General features: G+C 41.3%; 1 protein-coding gene across 4 annotated transcripts in view; it reads left to right on the forward strand.

The window, feature by feature from the left end:
- The window catches only part of MYO1B (myosin IB), a 184672-nt gene that overhangs the window by 46677 nt on the left and 110597 nt on the right, over positions 1 to 27398 (forward strand). For 3 of the 4 annotated variants that reach the window (XM_083865157.1, XM_083865154.1, XM_083865156.1), the window contains exon 1: positions 26181 to 26254. The exons of the other annotated variant lie outside the window; for it this stretch is intronic. The gene's annotated coding sequence lies outside the window, so the exon portion shown is untranslated. Of the gene's footprint in view, positions 1 to 26180; positions 26255 to 27398 lie in introns of those variants that run through there. 4 annotated transcript variants of the gene reach the window in all.

The following is a 27398-nucleotide window of genomic DNA, read 5'->3' on the forward strand; positions in this document are numbered from 1 at the left end:
GCAATTGCCATAGCAGCAGGGAAGGAGGAGCATCATGGCTGAGTGTAGCTGTCCTTTATTTTGAAAATTTCTGAATTTCCTAGTGGCTTTTTATAGGACGTTTTAAAATTTTCAGATGTAACTGTTTTTTAGTACAGTCAGTTCATACCAGAAGCAAGCAATGCTCATATTATTCCTTTGCCTTCACAAGGAGAAAGAAAAGTGATTTCTAGGGCTGGCTAACATGAGGTGAAATGCCAGTACATGAGAAAGCAGCTTGTGGCCACAAAAGGAATTGAGTAAAGCAAAAGCTCAATTCTTTCATCAGTTTGTGGTATCAAGTTCTTGTCTTGCACTGCCCCTGAAACTGCTCTGGTCATGAGGCTCCCCTAGAGTGGGATGGGTGTTCTTCAATTTCCCCTGGAGAAACAGATTTGAGGTTCAAGGAGACCATTTACTTGTTAACTGCAGCCTGGCCACTCAGGCAGTCCAGCGTCATAGTCCAGGATTTTGTGCTTAACAGGAAGAAGTTCTGCTGTCTGATAAAAGCAGAAAGAATCAAAGCCCAGTTGTCATCCTAGGAAAAGCTGAGGGCCTTTGTCTTTGGGCATAATGATGCTTTCATTCCTGGTCTGGGTGAAGTGGCATAGCTTCAGCTGTGGGAGAAAGTACATCCTCCCTCTGTAGGGCTCTCAAGCAGACTGCAGTTTCAAGATTGCAGGAGTCTGCTGGGAGAGGAAAAGAGAGAATATGTCTGGGTTCCCTCAGTCCAGTTAGGAAGTTACAGCAGGCCTTTGAGTCCTGCTGAGTGCTTTAAATACTGACTTAATGATCTATTTGCAATGCAGTGCATGAATTTGAAGGGGAGGGTGATGTTTGCAGTAGGAAATAGTCCCTGAGACTGGAGAGTGTCATGTGTTGAGATGTGCCCTGGGTTAGAGCAAGCTGAGACTCAGAATCAGAATAGAGTTGGGGCTGAATTGGCAGCAGGCTCTGAACAAAGGTGGGTATGGGCAGCACAACTTGAGTGGCATCACTTGGACACCCACAAATTCTGGATGTGTAAAAGACTGCACAGAAATTCTGAGGATGTATGCCTCAGCTTGACTCCTAAATGCTGCCCAGATTTCATTTTAAGTGCATTTATGATTTTGTCTTGAATTAAAAATGAGGCTAAGGTTTGTGTTGCTATGCTGCCTTGTGGTAGGCAACCAACTCCTGCCTTGCTGCTCTGTGCACATTGCTGTGCCGGGTGGATGGGTCACAGGAAGGAACTGCTCGAGTATTTCTGCGTCTGTCCTTGGCAGATGCAGATGTCCAGGCCTTTGTGTGCAGGGGAGCATCCCAACAAGCAGTCTGCTGTTAGATTCTCACCGGTTAACAGGAACTAAACCAAGGCTTTTCCTCTTCCACCCTAAGTGTCTAGTAATGTAAATACAGCCAAAATATGAAAATGGTGGTACTATGTTAAAATATAGACCATAAATCCCTTATTTCCTGATGTCCTTTAAATCTTTTATCATTTCTAATACTTAATGACATGTATTTATCACAATTCTCAATGCTTTGAACACAGAATAAAGAATTCCCTTTTGTATCATTTGTCTAATTGGTTCTAAAATCAACATGAGTGGAAATCTGTGATCCCAATTTTCCTCGTCTCCTCTAGTTCAGGATCCCCATCATCAGCCTGATGAGAATCTGCAAGTGAGATTTTTTAGACAGCCTTGATGGTGAGGCCATCTAGATCAGTAGTTTTCAAGGTTTTTGTAAGGCCTGCTAAACTTGTTGGAAAAAATCTGAGAACTGCCTAACCTCTTTGAGGGGAAAAAATGAATCACAAATGCATTGTGGAGTGCTGCCACAGTAGTTATCATTTGCAATCAAAATAATGAGGCAAAGCTTTTGAATTACTATAATTTTTCCAGTGCTGATTTTGTTTAGTTCTTTCCATACCAAGGAAGGTACAGGTATCTTCTAAAAAACATCTTACACTGAGTAGAGTTGTTTTGCAATCTGCTCTGTGAAGGTTTATGACCTACTTGTGACCCAGAGCCTGAGAAGTGCTGCACCAACACTACAGCAGTGCAGATAGTTTTGGTGGTGTAAGTTATCTTTTGTCAAAAAAGAAACCACTGGGTTCTCTGAACTCCTGAGAACTGAGCAAGAGGTTCTCAGTTAAATTCTTGTGGTATTTTTTTTTCTCAAACTTTGTTTTACAAACCTTGTGTTGCTGTTTTTTAAGGTGCTTTTACTGAGAAGAAAATAACCTAATGCTGTATTTGAATTCATGGCACAGTCACAGTGCTGGGAGATGCAGAGCAAGGTGAAGAGGGGAGATCTTATTGAAGGTTGGAGTGTTTTGTAGTATGTGGCCTTGTTTGCAGCTTCTTCCCTCGATGCCCTAGAAATAGAACAGGCAGCTGAGGGGTTTTGCCCAGCCTGCTGGGAGAGGTGGCTGCCCAGTGGCTCCATGAGTGGCAGAGCTGTGGGGGCCTGAGCCCTGGGGTGCCCCAGAAGGGACCTGCACGAACCCTCGAGGGAGGGAGGCACAGCTGGAGTCTGTGTGCTGCACACTTTGAAGCCTGCCTCTTATAAAGTGCCATTTCCTTTGTGTAAAATTTTTTTTGGTCTTTAAATGAAGCCTGTTGAAGCCAGGGGTGTAAGTGCACTCCTGTAATGAGGGGACTGCCCTGTCTGACAAAGCCAGTGATCTCTGCCCCTTGGTGGCTCCGGTGTCACCAGCTACCAGGACAAGCTGTACATATAAAAATAAAAAAGTTTACCTTTCTAAGTATTTCAAGAATATTTAGCAGTAGGAATTAATTATGAATGCAGACTTAAATGGCCATACTCAGCTGATAAGGACAATCTTGATGCATAGTGTGAAGTTTTGCATACTTCTGCAGTTAGATTTGAATCTTCTGTCTCAAGCTCACTGCCAGTGTTGTGTAAATCATACCATATGTTAGGCATCTTCAAAAGAAAACTGAACAAACCGCACAGTAATTAAAGTGGGGTTTTTTTTCAAAACCAGACTTTTTTTGCTTATTTGAAAATTTGTTGTTTTGCGGTTTTGCTGAGAACAAGTATCTTTACATTGCTTTGTGGGCTGTGTATTTTTTTCTCAATAGGAGAATAATTTTTTCTGAATAAATGCAGAATCTATGGTCTTTGTGCCGTGCCCATTAGCATTAAGAAAAGAAACAACTCTGAAGGGAATTCCCAAATTCAGCATATTATAGCTAGGGGACAGCAAAGCCTGCTGCTGCTGTCTTGAAACTTTTCTTGTTTCATCAGTCTGAAAAGATGTGTGTTGATAAGTTTAATGAAGCTCTCAAATTACAGGAGGTTGTGTGCTGATGTGGGACTTGTGTGGTGACTCAGAGGTGGCAGCATTTTCATGAATGCATTTGTTTTCAAGCAGTGTGGTTGTGTTGCTGAGTTCACCAAGATAAACACTGTGTTCTCCATGTGGCTTTCTTTACCAAACCCTAGTGTTGTGCAAGGTAATGAGTAATTAGCAAGGAGGCAGCTATAAAGGGTTATCCTGATGTAGTTACCAAAATTAAAAGAACTGTGTTGCCATTCAAAAAGATCCTGTTGAGGAAGACAGTACCTAAAATTGGGCTGTACCTCATGTTATAGAAAGAAAATAATTGGATACTGAATCACACAATGATTTGGGTTGAAAAGGACATTAAAGACCATCTAGTTCCAATACCCTGCTATGGGCAGGGATAATTTGCATTAGACCAGGTTACTCAGATCGCCAGCCAACCTGGCCTGGAACACTGCCAGGGATGGGGCATCCACAGCTTCTCTGGGCACCCTGTTCCAGTGTCTCACTGCCCTCAGAAAAGATTTTCTTCCTACTATCTCATCTAAATCTGTTTAAAACTGTTTAAAACAGTTTAAACTTTCAGTTTAAAACTGTTACCTCTCATCCTATCATTACACTCCTTGATAAAGAGTCCCTCATCTAATCTGTAGGATCCCTATAAGTGCTGGCAGGCTGCTACAGGCTCTGCCTGGAGCCTTTTCTTCTCTAGGCTGAACAATCCCAACTCTCTCTGCCTGTCCTCGTGGGGAAAATGCTCCAGCCCTCTGATCATCTTCGTGGCACTCCTCTGGACCTGTTTGACACAGCTTTTTTCCAAAACAGATTTTCCTCCCATACCAACTTCTACTTGCCTAAGCATTGGCTTGACTTGCCTTCATCCTCTGCCAGCTGGGTAGGACATGGAGGATCTCTTGAAATGAAGCCAAAGTAACAGGTGTTATGAGGTGTGTTTAATTCCAGTATATTGTAAAGCAAGTTGTGTCTTGCTCTGAGATTCAGACTATCCAAGGAGTTGTTATCCATGAAAACATGAGATCAGTATTTCTCCCATCTGTTGCAAATAGCCTTTCTGAACATGGAAAATTGGTTAAAGAGAATGCTACTTGGAAAAGGTGCTTCAAGCAGTCCAGGAGCAAAGGCAAGATTCAAATAGTAGAAGACCTTTTCTTTCATCAGCATTCAGGTTTGTCTCTGTCACAGTATCTGCCAGATCACAGCAGTCAGCACTTCTCCACAGTAATAAAATATTTTACTTGTTCTAGTACTTTACTGTTTTGGTGTTGTGTGAAAAGAGATTTTTCTAATTATGGTTCCTTTTCTGTTCTTTTTAAGCATTTATATCTTAATCTCTAGTAGATACTCTTGTTTGACCTGGAGAAAAAAAAAGTTCATAACATAGCTGCTCCAGAGTGGTGAGTTTGTGCCTAAGTTTTGTAAAATAGAAGTATTAGATTAATATGTAATGAGCTTTGTTTCAGTAAAATTTCCCTCTTGCAGTCATTCTCTCCCATCCATCCTATAGCCAGCCAGGACCGTTGCCACTGTGATAATGTGTGTGTAGTGATGATGCTTAGAGGCCCTGGCTGTGTTTTGCTAACCATTGTAGGCCTGTCTCAGCCCAAGGGTGCACTCTTCAGAGGAAAATGGGTGTGCAGTTGAATAAACACTGGAAATGCAGACAGGGGAGTAGAAGGTGAAAGCAGAGCAATGATCAGCATTTTAAGAAGTAGTCAAGTTGCTCAGCTGAATCTCTAACTCAAACGTTGAGGCCAAGCCCCTTAGGGCAGAACTTTTGGCTTTCAGTGGCTCTGTTTCCCTGTCTGTAAATTGCATGTAGCTATATCCACCTGGAAAGTGTGTTTCCTTGAGAGTTCTTGGGTTTGCATAAGAATACCATTGTGATGGCACTGGCATTATTTTTGTTAATAGGGGCTTGCAGTATGATTAGAACTCTTACCAAACTTTTTTTTTTTTTTCAAGGAGACTGTGTTATTAAAATCATCATAATATAAATAAGGAAATTTGGGTACAGCATAGGTAATTTTATGGATCACCTCTGTCTTCATCTCTTAACTTGTCTTCTTTCCTTCTTTATTTTATTTGTATTCTTGTTACTCTTTTTGGTTTTTGGGGAGGTGTGCTGTGCCCCTGACACATAGATCCCAAACAGCCTGGGTTTCTGTTGAAATTCACATTCTGGGATATGATATGTAATAAACCAAGGAGATACTGCTGAGATGAGACCGACAAGTGACTATAGGTGTAATTTGGCAGATTTAGTACTAGAAATGTTTACAGGCATCTTCTAAACTAGGTTATTATTGAGTTCACACTGTAGTTTCTACTCAGTGGTTGTCTCTCATGGATTCCAAGATTTCAAGCCTCAACAAACTAAGACATAAAAAATAATTAAATCCTGTTAAAATTGGAACAAACTCCTTGTGCATAACTTTCTTAATCCTTCTAGGCAATTTTAACGATTTTTCTTGCTTCCTCCCCATTGACCTTGACTATATGGAAAGTATCTTTGAAGTATATATTTAAAACAGGGTTTGGAGTCAAAAGCAGGCACCCACATATGCTCATCATCTGGAGTTTAGTACTTTCATGACAAAAGAGGGTGTAGCATAAATCCATTTGGATATAATATTTTAATTGAGCAAGAGTTGCTTGTAGAAACACTGGTCAATTGTGTTGAGGGTTTTTTAATAAAGGAAAAGATGATGCAAGTGCAAATTGTTGTAATGCTGAAATACTGTAGGTGTAGTTTCAGTGGAAGAATAATACAGTCAGAGGTAATGTATCTATCTCACCTACTTATTTGAAGGTAGTGAAATACCATTTTGTTGTACATGTTAAAACTTGCTACTGTATTGTTTAACTACTATCAGATGCATATTTAATTTAAAGGAAATATTAAAAAAACCCAAATGCTTATATTTCAGAGCTTTGTCAAACTATGCTCACCTAGAAATTTTGCCTGAGTTCCCTTTAAATTGTCTTGAAGTTCAATAAGGGAAAGCTTGTCAGGATTTTGAGGCTTGCTATGTATTTAGAGAGTGCAGCTCACAATTCTGGCTTGGAGACATCCTGAAGTCCATTACCCATCTTTGTGCTGCTCCTCAGCAAGAATTGGTCTAGCCTGGTACCCTCACAAAGCACAGCTTTTTCTTTCAGTGCTGCACTTGAATGTACAAACCTTTTTATGGGCAGGTAGTCCTACTTGCAGTGAAATCACTCCTTACAAAGCTGTGGAGTGAAATAATGATGAAGTCACAAATCTGCAGGTATATCAAAATGAGAGTGGCAGATAGCCCTCTGCTATAGGAGTGTTTCCAGAATAATATTGAGCTTCTCAGTTGGGACTCCTAAACAGGAGAACCAACACATACAGAGTGATGTTTATAAATCTAGGCGATATCAGAGTTTCCGTTGTGGAACGGAAAGTGCAGGATTTGCTAGATCACGTTATTGCTGTGAAGCCTGGTAATGGCTTTTTCTTGTTTCTTTTCTTTCATCACTACACTAAATGCCCTGAGCTATCTGTATAATTATTTCAGGCAGCAATCCATATTGTTAGCTTATTTCCCCTGGGTATGTTTGGTGCATTTTTGAAAGTCGATTTAAAAATTGCATGGATCCATTTGGAAGGAATACAGCAGTTTTCATTCAGTTTTGCCTTATGGGTGTCTCTAGCACTCTGAATTACCAGAGGCACAAGGCTTCCTGGAAGCCTGCTGTGGAGTGGTAGGGCACAGCCCCACAGGAAAGGTGGTGTTAACACATCATGGCTCTGGTATTTGATGCTCCAGGTGAAGAATTGCAAGACCGGGAAAAGAAAATCATGTAAAAGTAATACCTGCACTTAGTCACTGAGTCTATACAGACAGATACCATTGCTTCCACTTTGTGCATTTGCAGGTGATTGAGCAAGGCAATGAGCACAGCCAGCCTTTGTCACATTTTCAGCTGTTAAATTCACTGAAACTTTTGTTGAGACTGAACCTCTGATTTTTCTTGCTATTAATTAAAAGCACCTGGAGATTAGACAGGTGGGTAAAAGCTAATTTACTAAGTTTGTATTTTCCAATCCAGAGCCAGTTGAAGTGGTCACCTCAAATCTGCAAAGGTCTAGGCTGCACAGTGTGCTGAGCTCTGTAAATGGCAACTCAATGGCAGAGGCAACTGGTGAGCACCCTTCTGCACCTCACTGTGCCCTGCAGCAAGACTGGTAGCCACAAAGGTCCTGGACTGTGCCCAGTGGCTTGTGTCACAGCAGCACAGCTCCTTGGCTACATCTCACCCAAAGGCTTGGAGAGCAATTCCCTAAATCACGGGAGCACTTGTATTCAGCCTAGCTGATTTTACAACTGCTGAGCTCAGTGATGGCTGAGCCGCTTCCCTCCCACCTACATTTATTTCCTCCTTTCCCAGCTACGAGCTCCGAATTCAAAAATGCGGCATCATTAGAGACGTTCCTGCCAGAGCTACTGTCCCTTGAAGCTTTCCCATCTGTAAGGACAAGTTCTGTGCCATTCTGGGTTCAGAGAGAGAAGTCCTCTGAGCAGCTGCTTTCAACTTACAATCCTCAAACACTTCTTCCAGCATTAATTGCTTAGCCAAAAACCTTCCCCCCGATGCTGTTGTGTGCATTTTCATTTCAGAATTGCAGCTCCTGGTGCTTGGTGCTCGTGTCTCATGTCACACCTTGTTAGGAAACAGGTGCTGCTTTCTTTCTTTCCTCTCAATTACTCAGGTGCTTGCGTCTAAAGGCCACCATTCAGATGCTCTCCTCTCCCTTAAATGTCATTACAGCTGGTGGATGCATTGATCTGCATTTCCATATCAGGATTTGTAATGGATTTTTTGAATCTATTTCACCATGGCCTCAGCATTTAGCTTGGGTCTTACCCCTTACTAAAACCAGAAGAACTTTTTTCATTTTCTACCAGGGAAAAGTGATTTAACATCAGAGCTTTTCATTTGTTAAAGCTCTTCTTGTGATAGCTGTGAAAATGCTGTTATGACTGAGCAGAAAAAGTAGGTAAATATGTTTGCAGTCCAGATATCTGTGCTCTGTTGTTATCTTAGAGGACTTGTTTTGATTTTAATTAAACTCCCTGTTTAATTTTAGAAGAAAATGTTTTTCTGTGATCTAATTGTTATAATACATAATTGCCTCAATAAGTAAGAGGAGGAATTCAGGGGCTTAGCCAACTGTGTGTATCACAACGTGCAACACTTTGGCCTTGTTACTGGGTTTACATTTCCTGCAGACACTTGAAATACAGACCACCTCAACAGTTTATCCAGGGTAAAGCTGAAGTATCACTGCCTTGCCTGAGGAAAGAGATAATAAGACTGCACTTTAAAAATATGTGATGATTACTTAATCTTACTAAAGAATATAAGCAAGCCTCCTGCTGGCCAAGCATGAGGAACTCCACAGAAATATTTGATTTGATTGTGTATGGTGTAGATGGTATTACTGCTAAAATTGGCATCCAGCTTTCTGCTAAATTCCTGCACAACTCTGAAAAAAAGCTGTGCAGGAACACACAGAGTTAGTCTTAGTGGACTGTACAATTAAACACTTTTGCTGATTTACAGGATTCTAGCTCTTGATCAAGATGCATGGCATCTCAGATAATGCCAGCTGTCTTGCTGATTGACTGTCAGATAAACACAGACTTCATAAGGATTATTGCTTGGTTTTCATAGTACCTTGCATGTTTGACAAACATCCAATCTATAGACCTTGGGATGCTCTCGAAATTTGCCTCTCTAGTGGCTTGGGTTGACTTTGAACTTCAGATAAACAAGGTTTCCTTTGTGTGCAGGTGGTGGAAAGATTTTACTGTTTGGTCCACTCTCAGGCTTGCACATTTAGTGAAAAATGTAAGGTCTTCATATTTACAGTGGTATCTATTTTTAAGCCATTTGTAGAATCAAAGAAAATTCTGTGGGAAATTTAATTTCATTGCATTGCTGTGTTGAGGGTAGACTGACTCATGAGTGATAAAATTCTGGATGTGCTTGTAATCCAGGCTCATATGATCCCACTGGGACAGAGGTGATGTGATTTCTTCTAGTAAATGAGACCTCTAAATGGAGTCCACTTTTAAGGGATACATAGCAACAGAGGCTACTGCAGGCGTGAAGCCATGCACTCCTGCAGCTCATGCCGAGTAATGCTTCTTAAATGATATACTGGGGCACTCTTCTATGGAACTTGCCATCAGATTACATAAATTCTCTGACAACTCCTAACTACACTGAAGCAAGCATTCTTGGAGTAGGCTGCAGTACTGGAGCCAAGCAGTTAATCAGGTGTAACGTGAGGTTTTGACATGATTTACTGCCAGCTGGTAGCTTGTACTGGGACTGTATTGTCCTTCTGTATGTACTGTATAATAGTTTTAAGCTGTCCTTAGACAGGACCCTATTGTAAACATGCTGCCTGGCTTAACTGGGATGTCCTGTAAAAATACGTTAATAAAAACTGAAATAATTTTAAAGGATCCTATTCCTACTATTTCTGTTTCCCAAACTATTCCCATGAGTAAAGGTCAGGCTATGCTCTTAACTCTTGCTGTGCTGATGCTTTGCTAATCCCTGCTAGAGTTGTAATTCTTGCTTTGAAGGTGATCAATCATTGTGTATCCTCTCATCTGGCTGCTGCTGGGCCTCAGTTCTTTTCTGCTTTGGCTTGTGTCGTGCAGAAGTTACCAGAGGAATAAAGCTTGTGCTCAAGGGGTTCACATAAATTTATTAAGACTTAATTTATTTCGTGTCTCTTCTTGTCTCAGCTTACTCAGGCCTATGGAGTAAGTTCTGAAGGCAATACTTTGTTTCAGTTAAAAGAGTTTTTAAAACAAAGTAACTTGTGTTTGATATCTGTATTTACCAGGTCCTTGTAACCTGGAGCTGGCAGGTCACAGTGCAGCAGTAAACCCTTCGTGGGGTGCAATTTTCAGAAGGATATGCTGAAAAACCTTATTCATTTGGACAACTTTTGCTAGACTTTCTGCCTGGGGACAGATCCTGAAAATGGGAGTTCTTGCAAAGAGAGGTGTTCCTTTAAACAGAAGGATGTACTCTGGGTGGTTTAGACATCCTGAATTTTTTAAAGAAACCGATGCAGAAAAGTGCATACTGAGGGGCTGATCAGAGAAATAACTGCATTTTTTAGGCAGAGTGAGACATTTAGGAGAACCTCAGGAGACAGAGACCTGCATGAGGGGCTCTTGTTTCCTAACCTGCCTGCAGTTCCTGGAGGAGCAACACCTCAGAAGGACCTGCAAAAAGTAGCAGCAAGCAGATAATGATGCTTTGGAGGGATTTCTGGTTCCTCTCTCACTTCTTCTCACCCTGGAGCTCTGCAAAATACAAATCCTCTGGAATATGGCCACCAGGATTTTAGCAGAACCTCAAAGGGACCTGCTGGCAGCTCTAGAGAAATGCATAAATCCCAGTTTAAAACAGCCCACTCCCATCACATCCATTAAAAAAAAGTGATGTCTTTCCTTTTGTGAGTTGGTATGAAATTTTGAATGTAAAGCAAGCACCAAATGTTTTTAGTAAGGATTTGAATTGCCCCCACAGTTGGAAATAGTACTTGCATGTTGGGTGGTGGTTTGGGGAGGGAGGAGGGGTGTGTGTGTGCAGCTGTTGAAGGCCATTAAAAAGTGACCTGAGCCCCCCCTGAGAGCAAGCCTGGCATTAACTGTAAATTGATATACCAGGTCTCAAACACTAATTTCAGATTTCTGCATGGCAGGGTTTTGCTAAATGTTCTTATTCTAGGTAGTCTGGTTACACTAATCTTTCACATACTTTTAAAAATAGACTGCACAGCAAGTGATCAGCTGTTGGTACGACTTAATAATTGAAGAGTTAATCCTTCAAATCTGAAACTGAACAATGAATTCCCCTGATGTATTTCCATCATAGTCGTTTATTTAAAATTTATCTTAAAAAGAAATAAAGAAGGACAGTTTTGATTTTTATCTAACTAAGGGAAAAATTATTTTTCTTGGTTGATTTTTAAATTAAGAAATTTATGTTGTCTTTGCTCTGGTAATTTTATTATGGTTATTTGGTAAATTGGTATCTTGTAAGTTATGGTAAATTATCACTGAATGCTACAGAACCTATTATTGTGATTGTGCTGCTTAAAGTTTTAGCAGAGTGGAAAAAAATCGGCAGACAAAAGGATGCTGGGTTCTGACTTAGATTTGAAAGAAGTTTGCAAGCAATGTCCCATGACGCAAACTCTGCTTCCTTAGTTCTGGCATTTTTTTTTCTTCCCTTGATCTGACTAATTTAAAGTTGCTGCAGTGAACTGTAAAAGATGGGTGTGGTGGGTGTTTTCTAGGCATTGGTAACAAAACTGAAGTTACTTGGCCAAGACAGAGGAGCTGGGCATCTGAGGTAAGGTGTTTGCAGGGAGAGAAGTCCTTGTAAAATCCCAGATACAGCGCCTCAGTATTGCAGTGGGGACAAAGCAGAGGCGTTCGCCTCCAGTAACAGGGATGGTGCTTGTGTGGGGCTGAGGGGACAGTGGCAGATCCCCAGCACCAGTGCAATTCTTCAGGAAAAAACAAATAGTTTTGAGGTGGCAGAGAGCTGCAGGCAGCTAAATCCTTCAAACAGCCTGAAGATGGTGGCAGCTGTCTGGCTGGCAGGGCTGGCCCTGTAGCTTGCCTGCGTTTGCAGTTGCCTGAATGCTGCCATATGAAAAGGAGCTGTTGGAAAGATTTGGTAGATAAAAATCCATATTTTGGGGTTCATGGAAGTGCTTAGTGTTTTTTTTTTTTTTTTTTTTTTTTTTTTTTTTTTTTTTTTTTTGAGGCCACAGTTATTATTTCTTTTGATTCTTGTGAGTAGGATAAGTTCCAATGGCTCTGGAAGCAGCTGTGCAGGACAGCGTTCACCTCTTTTCAGTGGGAATATAGAGCTGATGAGTTAGTGTGTACCTCTTGTGTGTGCTTATGAGATTTTTATTATTGTTGTATTGTTATCAATTATTTTTATTTTTGTTGCCCTTTTTTTGGCTGTTAGCTTAATGAAAACACAAGGAACGGAACTTAATTTTTACCATCTAACTGTCTTCAAAGCAACACCACCAAAAGCAATCATGTAACATTGCATGCAAATGAGCAACTTTGAGGTGAAATACAGACAAATTGCCTGTTTTCAATAAAAAAAGGCTCTTGCTCTCCCTTAGCTTCTTTTTATATTTCAGCTCCTGTTCCAGTTTGTATGGGAGTTGCACAACTTATTTCCAGCAAGGTAAAGCTGAATCTTTTCCTGTTCGTGTAGAGAGGTGATGAACCATGATCCTCAGAATACCATTTATTCACTCAAAGGTGTTGGTCATGGCAGTCACATCTTGCAAAACTTTTTGCCCCAACTTGTATCTAAATTTTTCATTGTTGCAGTTCAGATTCGTCATTTGTTTCCCTCCCCAAGCCAGTGAGATTCAGGAAGGAGTCATGGTAGAAGGTTAAAACCTGCTGTATGACTCTGTATTTAAGCTGCGTGCCTTTTGCATACAGTAAAAGCATCAGGGATTAATGAAAGCATTTTAATGGATTTCTATGTTCTTGAATCATAGCAGAACCATGAGATCACTATGGATAGCCTGACCACCAGATTTTCAGGCTGGGTAGTGGTCCTTTATATTATTGAGTAGAGTTTTTCAATGCATTTGAAAAATTACCGAGTAAATAAATGGTGGGTTTATGTTCCCCCTTTTTTAAAAATACATTGTGTAAGATACACAATAAGGCTAATCAAAAGAACTTGGACAAATACAAAATTAATATTAAATTTAATTACAGATTCATGTGCCTTCTATTCTTTTTCTGAAAAAGTGAAGCCACTCTAAAATGTCATTTCGCACCACCTGTACTCTCTAGGTTCACATTTGTTCCCAATTGATGATAAGAAAGTGCCTATAAATACATTCAAGAAGCACCACCAAAGTAAAATAATCATCCTGTTTACTTGAAGGTAAAGTCAGAAGGCTAGTCACATCTGCCTGGGACATGCAGGTTCTCTTAGCATGTGGAACAATTGCTCTGTGTGATGCCTGGAGCCAGACTGCTCAGTGCACTGGAAGGTGATGTAAAACATGGCTGGAAGGGTAGGACAGAGTGTGGGCTCGGCCATGAGCATTTTGTGATGCCTCTGCAGCCACTGTGTTTCAGTAAAGCAATTTAGGCTAAGCTGAATCAGAAATAAGTTAATATTTCTAATCATTCTTTTAACAGCCTTAATATACTGACCTGATTTATGATCCCCATCCAATTTCTCTAAGGAGAAGCTGTAGGAAGCCTTCTTTACCATGGATCTTGAGGAGTAGAGGGACCATGTTTTAGGCTGGACAAAGGGGGTTTCTTTTACCCTGTATCTTGTATGCTATACCTGTATCTTATCCATGTGGCTTTACACAGCCCGATTATAAAAATGCTGCAATCTGAATTATCTTTATTCTATCACCAATTACCAATGCAGAAGGCTTGGAAGTCAAAGATTCTCACAATTTCTGTGCCACAAGTCCACTACAGTATTTTGGGTACAGTGTTCTGGTTTTGAACATAAGACCAGAAAGCTGTTACTTAATGTTGCTAATAAACTTATTGATGAAATGTCACCACCTGTCATGCATGAAAAAAGTAAAATCAGTGTGTATGGCTCATAGTTCTTTCCTTCTCCCTCTAAGTGCTAGGGACCTCAACTTCTTCCTTGGTAGTGAAACCCCCTGACTTCACTCTGGCATTGTCCCTGGGCCTTAGGCTGAGTTTCATATGGTTCCTTAAAAGTGCTCTGCACTGCTTGAGGGAGCCATAAGGAGTATTTAATGCAGATGTAAATCAGATGCATCAGAACACAATAGCCCTGTTCATTGCTCTATTTATAAAGTCATTAAAAAATGAGAAGAGTGATTTCAAAAGAACAGAATGAGCAGAACATGTCTAAACTCCATTAGAAACTGGACAAACTGGACAGAAATTCACATTTTCTTATAGAGTGATAATTGTTTGTTATAGGGACCATATGGAGCTTGACAAGAATAGCTGAGATGAGACTAACAGTTTTAGACATGAGCTTTCTTTAACCAATCATCAAATTGGTTAATGGCCTTTTCCCCCCCACCATAATCAAGATAAAGCAGCTGCAGTGAAACACTGCAGTGGATAATGCTAGGAAAGACTTTCCGTGTGGATGTAAGTTTGTCCATTTTGCAATGACAGCAAAATGTCCAACATTGCTCTAAAGAAAAGGGCAACACCTGCCTTTAGGCAGACCTTGGTTAGTGGATTGCAATTCTTTGTACAATCTTTGACTGTTTGCAAAAGATTCAGGACTTGAAAAAATGCAGGCCTGGAGCATGCAAGATTTAATACATAGCCCTGTTCCAAACAGACTGTTTTGGGGAACTGGAGAGAATTCACATCTAATTACTGCTATACATATCTTTTTTCAATTTTCGTGATTTAGTTTCAAAGCGTAGAAAACACAATTTCCCCCGTTTTTTGATTGCCCAAGTAATTTTGATTGTTAAAATACACTTTGTATAATTTCTCTACTTAGCCTTACAGTGCCCCCTTTGAGCATCTCTTTTAATTATACTGAATCAAGCTATGATTTTGCTGGCTTAAAATATCCAAGACTGAATGCCAGTAGCAATGTGTTTGGCTACTGCCTTACTCTAGTTCTGCCAAAGCAGAAAGTCCCTAGGCTATTCACTCCTGATTTTTAAAAAACATTTTTTGAGGGGTATCAAACCTTAAAATGAGAGATGCATGATTCAGTATTGGTTTTGATTGACTTTCAGACTCATTTATCAACACATGTTTCTTCCTCTATGCAAAAACAGTACATAAAAGATCCAAAATACGGGGAAAAAGCAGTGCTTGCTTTAGCAATGAGAAGAGAAGGGATTGGAATTGGCTGAGCATGGAAATGTGATGGTGGTGAATAGTAAGCCTTGCAGATAGTGTTTACAGCTGTAGAGGATGTTTTCTTGTAATCTCATTCTTGCCTTTATAGTTACTACACAGAATGCGTTATTCTGTTTGCTCAGGAGATGTCTGTGTTTGGCATCCTGCAGAGTGGGAATATGTAATGCTTTTTCCATTTCCTAGGAAGCATACACTGAAGGAAGAGAACAAGACAATGTTTAGCACATCCTTTGTGCCAATAAAATGAGTTACCATACATTACTGTTGTGTTAGAAAGCAGCTATAGCTAAGTGATTAACAAGGGAAGGGGCAGGGGAAGGAAACGCTGCTCAAGATTTCTTAACACAGATACTGGAAAAGAACAAGCAAATGAGCAAGATTTTTCTTTTTTAACAAACAAAACCAAACAAACTTGTTTTGGGGGTTTACTTTTTAAATGCCTGAACTGAAAAAATGCGATATCTAAGATCTGTCATCAGCGTCACTTAAAAAAAAATAAAAAAATAAAAGGCAAGACTGTAAGTAGGTATGGTGTCCTTAGTTAAAATTACAAACTGTTGTAATATTAAATTAAATTGGTGAATATGTCTCAAAACACCAACTCTAAGGGAATACTTGCAGTGAGGACTAAAAGATGACTTCACCTCATGGAGGAGTCCTTGTTATGCTCCATTCCACCCTGACTGTGCTCTTGGCCCCCTCAAAGGTGGTTTAAGAGTCAGTCTGGGGCTCCCAGCCACAGTTCCAGCTGCTGTAGCTAGTGTTCTCCTAAGTTTACAAGTTTAGCTGGAGCCTGGAAAAGGGGTTGCTCGTCCTTTTGTTTCTTTTTTTTTATCTTCAGCTTTATTTCTTTGAATATTATAGGAAAATACAAGTTGAGGGGAGCAGTTTTCTCAGCTGTGTCATGCTCTTCTGCTAAAGAAGACAGAGGAGCTGTGTGTCCTAAAGGAAAAATATGCAATTTCAGTGATAACTGGGTGTTCTTTTGTTGGATAACAGTGTGCTGGTGAATTTAACCCTGTATGAAGCAGTGTCTGATCCTGCACTGTGCTTGGGCTTCAGGAAGCTGACCTTGCTACATGCTTTTTCTGAAGTACAGAGATAAAATAAGTCTAAACAGAATGCCCTGAAACGTGTGTTTGTTTTAAAATATCTATGTAAGATGGACAAGGGATGATTATGGTAACAATGAGGTTTCCATCACGTCTTTCTGTAAATAGCTTGGAATCTGAGCTTTGTGATGTGTTGTATTTGAAGTGGTGGCAGACAAGAGGAGCATCAGAAAAAACCCCCAGCTTTCCTGAGGAAGTGTTAATGCAGCTGCAGGATCAAGCCAAAAGGTGATGTCCTTCATTGCCTGATACCTGCAAAGCTCCAGGGTAAGTGCATGATTTGCAGAAAGCAGTTTATTCTCCGAGTGAGAATTCTACCAAATTTCTTAAAAGTTTGTTTGGAGTGAGGACTGAAAAAGCAAGAATGGCAGGCTACAGAATTATCTTGAGTCTTACTAGCAAGTAAGAGTGCACTTGCCCCCTTGTTAGTTGAATCTTGCTTGCAGAGGATAGGGTTTTGTTTCTGCAGATTGCTGGACATATAAATTGTTGTTTCATACCCCTTTTCTGTTGCTGCCCTTTTTGAAAAGCTTCAAAGATTAAACTGCAGTATTAACTGCAAAAGTGAATAATGCAGATGCTGAGTGAGCTGGTGCGGTAAGAAGGGTTTCTGCCCTGAGGGAGGGAGTGGGAAGCTCCAGTGTAACACATTGAATGTCTCAAGAGTGGTATGTCCATGATTAACACGTTCATGAGGGGCTGTTGTGCAACAGGACACTGAACAGGTCAGTGAGTAAGTGTTTGAAAACTCTTCCTCTAGAAGACTGATAATTATGCAGGGCTATTATAAATTTGCAGGAGATATTTCACTGTTTCAGCTAAACCAGTAGATATGAAAAGCATAAGTTCAAAAGGCTTCATAAAAATCTAATGCTAGTAGAAATAGTTTCATTATTAAAAAAATTGCACAAAAGCCTTTTTATTTTAAATTAAACACCTCTATGCTTTTTGTAACAATATCACAGCTGTGGACTCTTGGCATAATCAAAAGACAATAAAATAACTAATCAAAGGATAAAAAGAATCTGTATAAATTCACCTTGTAAATGAGGTGAAAGGATTAGTTTTCTGAAGGGTTTGTTCTTTAAAACTGATGTGATATTTGGTTTCTGGCTTGCAGTATGGCTTTTAATTTGGAGTCCTCTCTCCTAGAATGAACAAGAAATAGCAAATCAGTACATCCAGTTGTGTTTGACTTGTTACCTTCGGCACAAAGCTTCAGCATCTCTTTTTAGCTTTTAGATACACAAACCTTTTAGAGTGAGGATGTGCCTTTCTGTTTTCCAATAAGACTCCAGGACAGCTTCCTTTAGTCTCTGGGTTTAAAATGACAGCCTAAAACTCAGCATAGCTGGCCGAGGCAAAATTGCATCAAATCCTGAACATTTTGCAATCTAAAGTCCAGAATTCAAGCCCAGCCACTGCCACTCAGGATAAGCTCATTCCTTCTGGCCTGATCAATGTTCAGCAAATAAAATCTGGCTGTTCAAAAGATTGAGGACATGATAAACTCAGACATTTGCCCATATCACAGTGTGGATGTTTAAAGAAGACCTAGTTGTTCATTAACATTGGTAGCCTTTAAAGGAAATCCTTCCTTGCATCTGAGCTTGATTAAGGCCTCTTTCCTCTCAAATTGCACTGTCTAAGGTAATCAGGGTTGATATCCTAGTTTCTGCTCTGGGGAAAAAAAAAAAGGCAATTTTCTTTGTGAGCTTTGAAATCTCAAAGTGGCAACAGTTGTTGAGTGTTTGTATGAAATGTGCAGTGGTCTCTGCAGTGCTCATTCATTCCTCTGAGCCCCTGTCTGCTGGAATTTCTCACATGGAAAAGTTATCTGCTCTTTAAACAAGAAAATGTAAATTAATGTCTTTTGTAGGAAACGTGCTGAATAAGGATCTCCCACAGACCTAGTTCTGTATGTAGGCTGAGACAGTTCCTGGACTCGAGCCATTCATTTTTCTCCCTACAGTCAAACACATTCATTATAGCCTACGTAGCTTTACTGAAGTCTACCAGCTTTGTTTGCAGTAAAGATTCCAGCCTTTTGGAGACTTTGCTATCTTTTCTGCTATGCTATCTTGATATAGATACCAATCCTAATGCTTCCAATGAGACAAATGTGTTTTAGCCATCCTTTCACCAGATCACAGGATATTCCTTGCTAGGTATGGAGCAGCACAGCAAGGAATTTTGACCAGTCTGGACTCTTCTTATTATTTTTGTATTAAGTAAATGAGTTGGGTAAGAGGAGCAGGCACTGTTTCCTCATCAGTTTCCTGATATTTATAAATGTATGGCAGGAACAATCCTTGTGCTCTCAGTACACCACATCTAACTCTCACTGGGATGGGTAATGTGTGGGAGGAAAGGTTCATTTTTTTATCTCATTCCCTTAGGACCCCTACTGCCTTTACTTTTTTAAGGCAAAAAAGGTAATTCATCCCCTAAGCAGGCACGTCAGAGCTCATGGACAAATTATGCAGAAGAACAGGCAGCTTTTAGCTGCTTTTCTCTCTCAGCTGTGCTTTCCTAAAGAGAGTAATCATAGAAACCATAGGGTCGTGGTTGAGCTCTTTATAGTTGTGTGTGTTATATTAAAACAGTAAATCACTTTCATGAATGTGCTTTTTCTGTGTGGAAGCTGTTGGGTAATTTAGTACAAAGTCAGCTGAACATCTCTAGTTACTTTGGAGATAGCGTGTCCTACAGTTGGTTTCAATTAATTCTTGTTCATGGCTGTCTAAAGCAAGTAGCCAGTCTGATTGTTTAGTAACTGTCAGTTAGAAATATCTCTATATATGCACGTGAAATGTGACCTTCAGACCTGTTGTGGTCTGCTGGGTAATACCCCCAAAATGTCTTGGCATGGTTTTAATTTATCTTCTCTCTTCACATTTTTTACCTCATATTGGAAGTGGGCACAATACCCGGGGTTTTTGTGGGATTGTCAGCCTCAAACTTGTGCATCTGTTTGAGGCAAAAAGCAGTAATCTGTGTTAAGCAGTTATTATGGATTTTACAGAGAGTATTTTCTGTTCAAAGCCTGGCTCAGGCCAATTCTTCTGCTTCAAATTACTGTTCGTTTAGGAATAGCACTTAAATCTGAACATGGTTTAGGAACTTCATTGGCTGCAGCCCTTTGAGAAGTAACAAGGCTTTTTTAGTTAAACCACTATTGGAGATAAATGTGGCTTATTAGTTGCACAATAAAGATGTTAATAAGTGAATGTAAAATAAAGTGGATGTTTTGAAGAAAAGACAGGCTGTAGTCATCTATTGAGGCCATCTATAAAAGCAAATGGTTTGTAATACATATTACAGGACAGGATATGCATGGGACCAAACACCATAAACACACAAAATTTGATAATAATGTGAGAATGAGAATCTAGATATTTCACAGAATAACAATCACAGAATAGCTAAATCATGCACAATCAGGGAACCAGTGAAAATGCTCCTATAAATTACACATTTTACAGAGAGACTGTTTAATCTGGTGACATTTAATAAAGTATATTCTTGGATTCAAACAGGCAGTGGAACAGCTCTGTAGCAGCATTGATGAGGAAGCAGTTTCATCTATTTTTTTGGCAGAACTGCAGTTGGTTCTTGCTTCAAGAGAGCTGTAAATATCTTCTCTTACAAGCACTGTGTTCACCTGTGATGGAAGCAGGAGCACACCACAGACATATGTTATTAATTTGCTGCTTCTTGGCAAAAAATTTGCGCTCCTAAAGAGTTCACCATGTTGTAATAAAGCGGGAGAACAAAGAAGTTGCTCTTTGCCTGCATATAAGACATGCATAATCCCCAGTGAGGAGTTAACATTTGGGGAACAGAGGAAGAGCTCTGGTGCTGGCAACATCTGCCTGGCATGTGCAGTCACATCCTTCACAGCTGAGTTACCTTTTATGGGCATTTCTTGCAATTAAGGTGGAAGAAATAATTGTTCTTATGTGCCCTAAATAAGTTGATCTCTTTTCTTTAGCTGGCAGGGGAAGTGGAAGGCTCTCAGGTTTACAGAATTAGTAAGAAGGAACTTCCAGAAACATCTAATTTTGAAGTTCTTTAGCCATTGATTTTTTCCATGCTGTGATTCTCTTTCTTGTTCCTACTGCTTCCATCATTGCTGCCATTTATAGACTGGTGCACAGCCAGCAAAAAGCCTGGCTGGATTGTCCATCTGTCTGCACTTTTGCTTGGACTCAAAAAGGGTTTGGATCCACAGCTTAAAACTTGCATAGTCAGTTCCCTTTTAAACACTTCTTTAGGAAAATCGCACAGGTGAGGGGATCATATATTAAAGAAAACACATGCATCATATCTTCTTTGTAAACTGCCTGGACACTGTTCAGTGTTAGTATTTAGGATAAGACCTCTTAAAAAGTCATTCTCTTTTCAACTTCTGTTGGCTAAAGTGATGCAACTCCTTTTCTAACACCATCTTCTGTCAATTACTTTATGTAAGGAGTGCACATGCATTAAAAAATTTCTAGTGGAAATTGCAGACAAGTTTTAAGTAGTGGGAAAAATAATAATAAAGCATAACTCCTCAACAGAATTTCACATCATTTCACACTACCACACAGGGATGGTCACTCCCAGACACTAGCAACTTTGTCATGGGAGATGTAGAATTATAAAATATACTTGCATTTATTCTGCAAGTAAGCTTGCATAAACCTTGAGTTTATTCTGAAAGAGAGCTTTCATATACCTACAGTTCCATTTCAATGCCCTTGTGCTGGGTAATTTTGTTTGCAAGAAGAGACATTTCCCTGGTGCTGTGTGGATTCAAACTGAAGATTTTTCTCCTGCCACTTAATGTGCTGAGTGATTTGGCATGAACTTCTGGGTCTCACAGGACACTGGACCTTTCCCTTTCCTAATTACAGTTCCTATGACTTGCTTGAGGGGGTACTTGTGAAGGGAGGCATGAAGCTATGTCTCAAAAATATTTCTTTTGCAGAAGGAGGAAAGATTAACTTGTTCTATTAGGAAAAATGGGACTTTCTCCTCTTCTGTTACATCAATGATAAAATCCTTTGGGAGAGTGGGGAAATATAACTGAAGAACTCTGCAGTTTCAAGACTTACCTCTGATCAGACTGTTCCTTGAACTCTTGAAATGTGTTCCAAGTTTGCAGAATTAGCAAGATAGCAGTTCAGAATGTTCTTGCAGCTCTCAAGTTTGTTTTGAGATCTCATGTATATGTTTGTATTGTATATCTCATGTCTTTATTTTTTTGTGTTTTTCTTAATTTTACTGGGTGTACTTAAACTGAAAAGCAGAACTACTAAGTGAACACTGTGTCTCAGATCCTGTGCTTAGTCCTAACACACAAGGTAAAATCTCTCTTGGAGTGACCTCTTCTCTTAAATTCTAGGTCTAGACCTTCAAGTTGTCTTATGCAGGTCTTTGCTGCAAGGAGAAAAATACTGTGGTAATTGGAGGCATATTGCTGCCTCTGGACAAAAAGCCGAAGTCCCTCCTTGACAAAATGAGGAGACATTACAGCAAAATGGAAAGCTGACAGTGTTTTGACAGGTGGAAATACAAATCCTGTACAAGATCCATCTCGGGGAAGGCAGATGATCTCTCTCAGCACTGAATGAACTGATGGTTTCCAAAGCACCTGAGGAGCATTTCAGTGAGTGGCTGTACAGAGCCACTGCTGTTCTCCTAATTGTGTGCAGTTTAATTTGCCACAGCTGGGTGAAGGATCAGCTGTGCTTTCTGGGTTTTTTAGTCTAAAACCTGGAATTCTCTGGACCAATTGGCAGCTTATTTGTTGAATCATTCACTTGTATACAGCCAGAGCTCAAACCTGTGGACATTTTCTGTGACAAAGAAGCCAGAGACTGTTACTGTTAAATCTCCTGCTCAGCCGTAGGGTAAAATTTTCTATTGTTTTATGAGTTCTGGGGTTTTTTTTGCCTGAAGTAGAAAAGTATTCTAACTACTGTAAAATATATTCCCACAACTCCTGGTACACTTACAACAGAGGTATAGCTGCCACATTTTATGAACATGCAGAATTTTCTCTACTGAGTACAGGAAAAATGGCTAAGCATGCTCTTGTGGCTAAGAATGGGATTAGAAACATGGACATCTAAACTGTTTTCCACTCTATCAAGGAAATGCTGTATTTATGGGTGTTTTTTGCTTGAGTTAGTCTTGCTGACTCCATTTCTTCATTTATGAATAGGAAAAAATAGATCTTGTCTAATTAATCTCTCAATATATGAAAATTGTATCTCCAAAGAAACATGAAATAATAAAATCATGTCAATCAGTAAATACCCTTCTGTATGAAAGAAAGATTAAGAAAAAACAAGGGTTGATATATTTTTCTTTTCTTTTTAGCAATTGCAAACTAATTTTAAGTTACAAATAATAATACCTGTCTTAAGTACTGATTTGTTAATTATTTGTTAAGAATTATTAATTAATAAATTGTTAATAATTTTATAATATTTAAATACATGGTTCAACCAACTCTAATGCATTTGAGAAACCTCCCATCCAGTTTTAATTGATACTATCAGGTGTCTCTGTATTTCTGGTGTGCTATCCTTATCCTAGCACCATGATCTGGGACTAGATTCCTCTCCTGCCTTGCTGCAAATCCTGACAGGCTGTGCAAATTGTGGTTCACAGGAGTTTTGTTCTCTGATGTGGCTGGACCAGCTCTCCCTTGCTTCTCTTCCTGACAAGGTTGGCTAGGAGGCGCTTCCAGCCACTGGCCAGTGCTCTTCTCATTGCCAGCGACTGTCAGAGGCCACTCCAAGGGCTGTTGTGTGTTTGATGCCTGGTTTGTCAGGCTAAACCATACCCAAAATCTCCAGTTTGGCCCTTTCAGTCTCAGCAACAGCCAGTTTCACAGTGGGTTTGGTACCCAGCTTCTTGCCTTGAGAAGCTGTAGACTTTAGGGCTGCAATCAAGAAATTTTAATTCACCCTGTGGAAAACTGCTCCTGATCTACATGGATGTCTCTGACAGCTTTTGGTAAATTGTGATGCAGGACCTACAAAAAAGGGATGCAGACACATTCCCATTTTCTTCTCTGAAATGGCTGTGGGCTGTTGGTGAACAAAACCTCTGCCTATGCCCCTTCAGGGTGACATCTGTGTGCTAAAGAAAGCATATTCAATGATTCAGTAGTTGGAAATTTCCCTTAAATATCCTCCAGGTTATACCTTGTATTTGAGAGAGACCTGAATATGTGCTGAATACTGATTATCCCTGAGCTCTTATATGGCCCAGGATTACAACTTGGCTTTGAGAAATGAGCCATATCTTACAGAAAATAGTTCTTGGTGTCTAACTGATCATCTGTGACCAGGCATGTTTTTTAGTCTATTTTAGATTTTTAAAAATTATTATTTTTTACTGCAGATTGTTTCAGTGGTAGTTCTGTAGTCCAGTAGATGTAGTAAAATAAAAAATATTCTAGATTGAACTGGATACTCTTTGCATTGCACTAATATGCTTTAGGGAAAGAACAGAGGTTTTGGGACCTATGTTTCTTCCTTTGCTTGCTCTACAAAGCAAAGAATGTAAGGTACAGTGACAGGCTGCTAATTCACATTTTATAGTGAAATTGGAAAATTGCCTCAGAATAAGGATGGATGGTGAGGTATCTCACACAAACCTGAAACAAGGTGGGGAATGGAGTGCTGGAAGGCTGGAGAAAACTCTGGATAATTTTTGTTTCCTGGAGGACAAGGAAACTTCATGAAGATATGTTATTATACAATAATAATAATAATATTTGTTTTATAAATTCTACCAAATATCACCAGTGGTCATGGATGGAAATTCTATTTACAGGAATCTAAGCATTAAATGGGCATGAAGAATGCACCTGAGAAGTAACCAGCATTACCCCTTTTGAAGTACCATGGAAGGAAAGCTGCTCTGCATTATTGCCCTGTGACCCTTCTCTTTGGATCAAATGGAGAATTTTAACCTCTGAGATAAAAGTTTTTGTACTTCACTGCCATGGTGAATGGCTTATGATAATTTTAATGTGTTAAGTTGAAACGTGTATGTTCTCAGTGAAATGCTTGCAGTCACTGTCTGGGATGTTTCTTTTTGTTCTGTGTATGTTGTAGATAAACAGTGTTGACTGGACAGCAGTTGCTTTCCTTACTGAAACTTGAATTTAGTTTTCATCTAGATTTGAAGTAAAAGGAAATTGCTTTTTTTGTTATTACTATTATTCGTTGTTTGGGAAAGAATGCAATAACTATCTCCCAGAAAGTAAGTTGAGTCATGAGCAAAGCACTTACCTGAAGCAAAAAAGAGGTGAAAGGAGAGGGTCATGGTGCTGCTCAGGAATGGTTCTTGCCTGTGCCTCTTTCAGACTACCCCAAAGCTAAATTACCCTCCTGAGAATACCTGCATCAGGCTGTCACTGTTTCCATACAACTGAGTTTTGACCAAGCCCTTGGTTATGCAGCAGGAAAAATATTTTGTTGAAGTGATTTTTAACCACTTCTAATGAAAGCAGTAATTATTTTCACTGCTATTAGAAATTAAGGGCAAGACAAATCTTAGGAGCCAAGCATCTGTGCTGAAAACAATAAAATAGCAATGAGTCTGTGAATCAACAGGGCTTCAAGGCTCCAATTCCTGGGATTCATCTGAGAGCTGTCTCCAACTCTTGCACAGTTACAGATTTAAAAATTGTGTGAGAACACAATCTCTTTCTATAAACAGAAGGACTACCAAGGAGAAGTGTATCTGAAAATGCAGTATTGACTTTGAAAGATCTGAAATGTTTTAATGGGGAAGGCTTTTAGAATTCATTTTGCATCTTTACTGTGAGGTTCTGATCGCGTTGGAATGTGATTTCTTGCACATGCCGAAGAGTTCTGGTTGTGTATCTGCAGTTCAGCTCCTCTTCTCACTGTTATCTAGCAAGTGTAGGTTTAGTTTGGGGTTGAATGGAAGCTTCTTGCTGTTTAAAAACAACCCAGCTTGGCAAAAGCCTGCTTGCAAACATGAGCAAGTAACAAAATGTGCTAATTGCCTTCTTAGGAGAAGAGCATCAGCAGTGAAACTTCACACGGGGTGTTTCTCCAGGAAGTGTGTCAGTGTAATACACAGACCTGCACTCTCGTCTCATCTGTCAATGGGGAGTTTTCACGGGCGTGGGGAGAAACCTCCGTTCCTTGCCCTCAGTCCCCGAAACACCAAATGCGCCCCTGTAGGGATTTTTCCTTTTTTGCTCCTCTTTTCACGCAATGGGGCAGTCGCTCTCCATTGTTGGTGGCCCCTGCACTTCTCAGGGGCAGGATTGGGCAGATAAGCTCTGTTATGTCAAAGCTTGCTGTAAATACTTTCCAAGGCTTACACTCACTTGAGCAGCTACCGAAAACATTCTTGCGGAGACCCGAGTGGGAGATGCTGGGTTTCACACCAAAACAGGCCAATTTCTCTTTTCGCTCCGTTTTGGGCGGCTTAAGGTGTGTCGGGAAGAGATAGAGAACTGCAGAGCAGCCGGCTCTGAAGGGCGGGGGACCAGGTGGGGAGGGCGGCGGCTCGGGGGGTCGGTGCAGTGCGGGGTTCGGTGCAGCCTGGGGGTGCAGCCCCGGGAGCGGGTGCAGGGTTAGCAGCGGGCTCAGCCGGACCCGCGCAGGGAGCGGTGCCCGCCGGGCGGCGCTGCGGGCCCGGGGCGGGCGGGCGGCGGCGCCTCCGCCCCTGTCGGGCGGGCGGGGAGGGGCCGGGGCTGAGCCCCGCTGGCTCCGCTCGGCTCCGCTCCGCCGGCTCCTGGGCAGGGCAGCGTCCGCCGGCGGCTCGGGGCGGGACGGCGGCAGCGCCCATCGGCGGCAGAGGTACAGCGACCCCCGCTCTCCGCTTTGTTTCGCGGGAGCTCCGGCAGCCCGGGCGGGACGCGCCGCGGGGATGGGGAAAGGGATGGGGAAAGGGATGCAGGACGGGTCGGCGGTGCAGCCGGGGGCTGGGGCGGCTCGGCGCCGGCTGCCCTGTGAGGAGGGAGCGGCGGGGCTGGTGCGGGGGCCCCGGCGCCTCCCGGGCTCCGCTTCCCCGCGCGAAACTGCGGCTTCGGGACGCTCCGTGTGCGGGTGTGCGTGAGGCTGTGCTGGATGGCAGCGGGGCTGGGACAGCTGCCTTCAGCCATGGACACGGCGCGCACACACAGGGGACGGTCCGGGGATCATCTCAGATATGAGAGTGTGTGTGTGTGTGTGCTGTTTCTGGGAAGGGAGCGTGGCATCTGTTTCTTCTTGTCTAAAATAATTACCCTGCGTTGCGCGGCTCTGCTGAATTCAAAAGAGCGGGCTCGGCTCTGGGGCTCGGGGGAGCCGTGGGAAGAGCGCTGGTAACTTGCAGCAGGATGATGGATTCTGCTGTCGGGTAACGCTTGGAGAGGAGGCTTGAGGAAGAGCTTTCCGGGGCAGGGTCATTGTCCCAGAGAACTTCCCCGAGGGGACGGGCGGTGTGCCCTCCCAAGGAAGAGACCGCCTGTGTGCGCCCATGGACGCTGTGGGGGACTCGGTGTGGGACATCTGCTGCCGCTCTGCTTTGGGAAGGGCATCCCTTTGTTCCTCGGAGTGGCCGGGTCCCCGCTGGAAACAATGGCCTTCCCAGCAGAGCCCAGGGAGTGGGGCTGGCGGTGCAGGCACCGAGTGGTCCAGTGCTCTCTTGCCTTGCCCACGGTCCTTCTGTGCTCACACGGCCGTGTGAACTCACGGGTGCTGTTTGCTTTTTCCAGTAATTGAAAGCTTGGAAATTTCAGACCATGTCATTAAGTCAGTTGCTATGTATTTAGTCAGGACCACTGTTCTAAGCGACAAATGTAATAGTAACAAAATAAAAGCTACCTACTCTTAAAATTTATGTCAGAGAAACTGTTTAAAATATATCCAGATTGGAAATGACCACTGGTGTAAAGGTCAGGTAAAACTCCTGACTTTGTGATTTTTGTGTCGATTCATGAGCCTTCCATATCCGTCTGTC

The sequence above is a fragment of the Zosterops lateralis genome (assembly GCF_965231275.1).
Source record: "Zosterops lateralis genome assembly, chromosome: 7".
NCBI classification, from domain to species: domain Eukaryota; kingdom Metazoa; phylum Chordata; class Aves; order Passeriformes; family Zosteropidae; genus Zosterops; species Zosterops lateralis.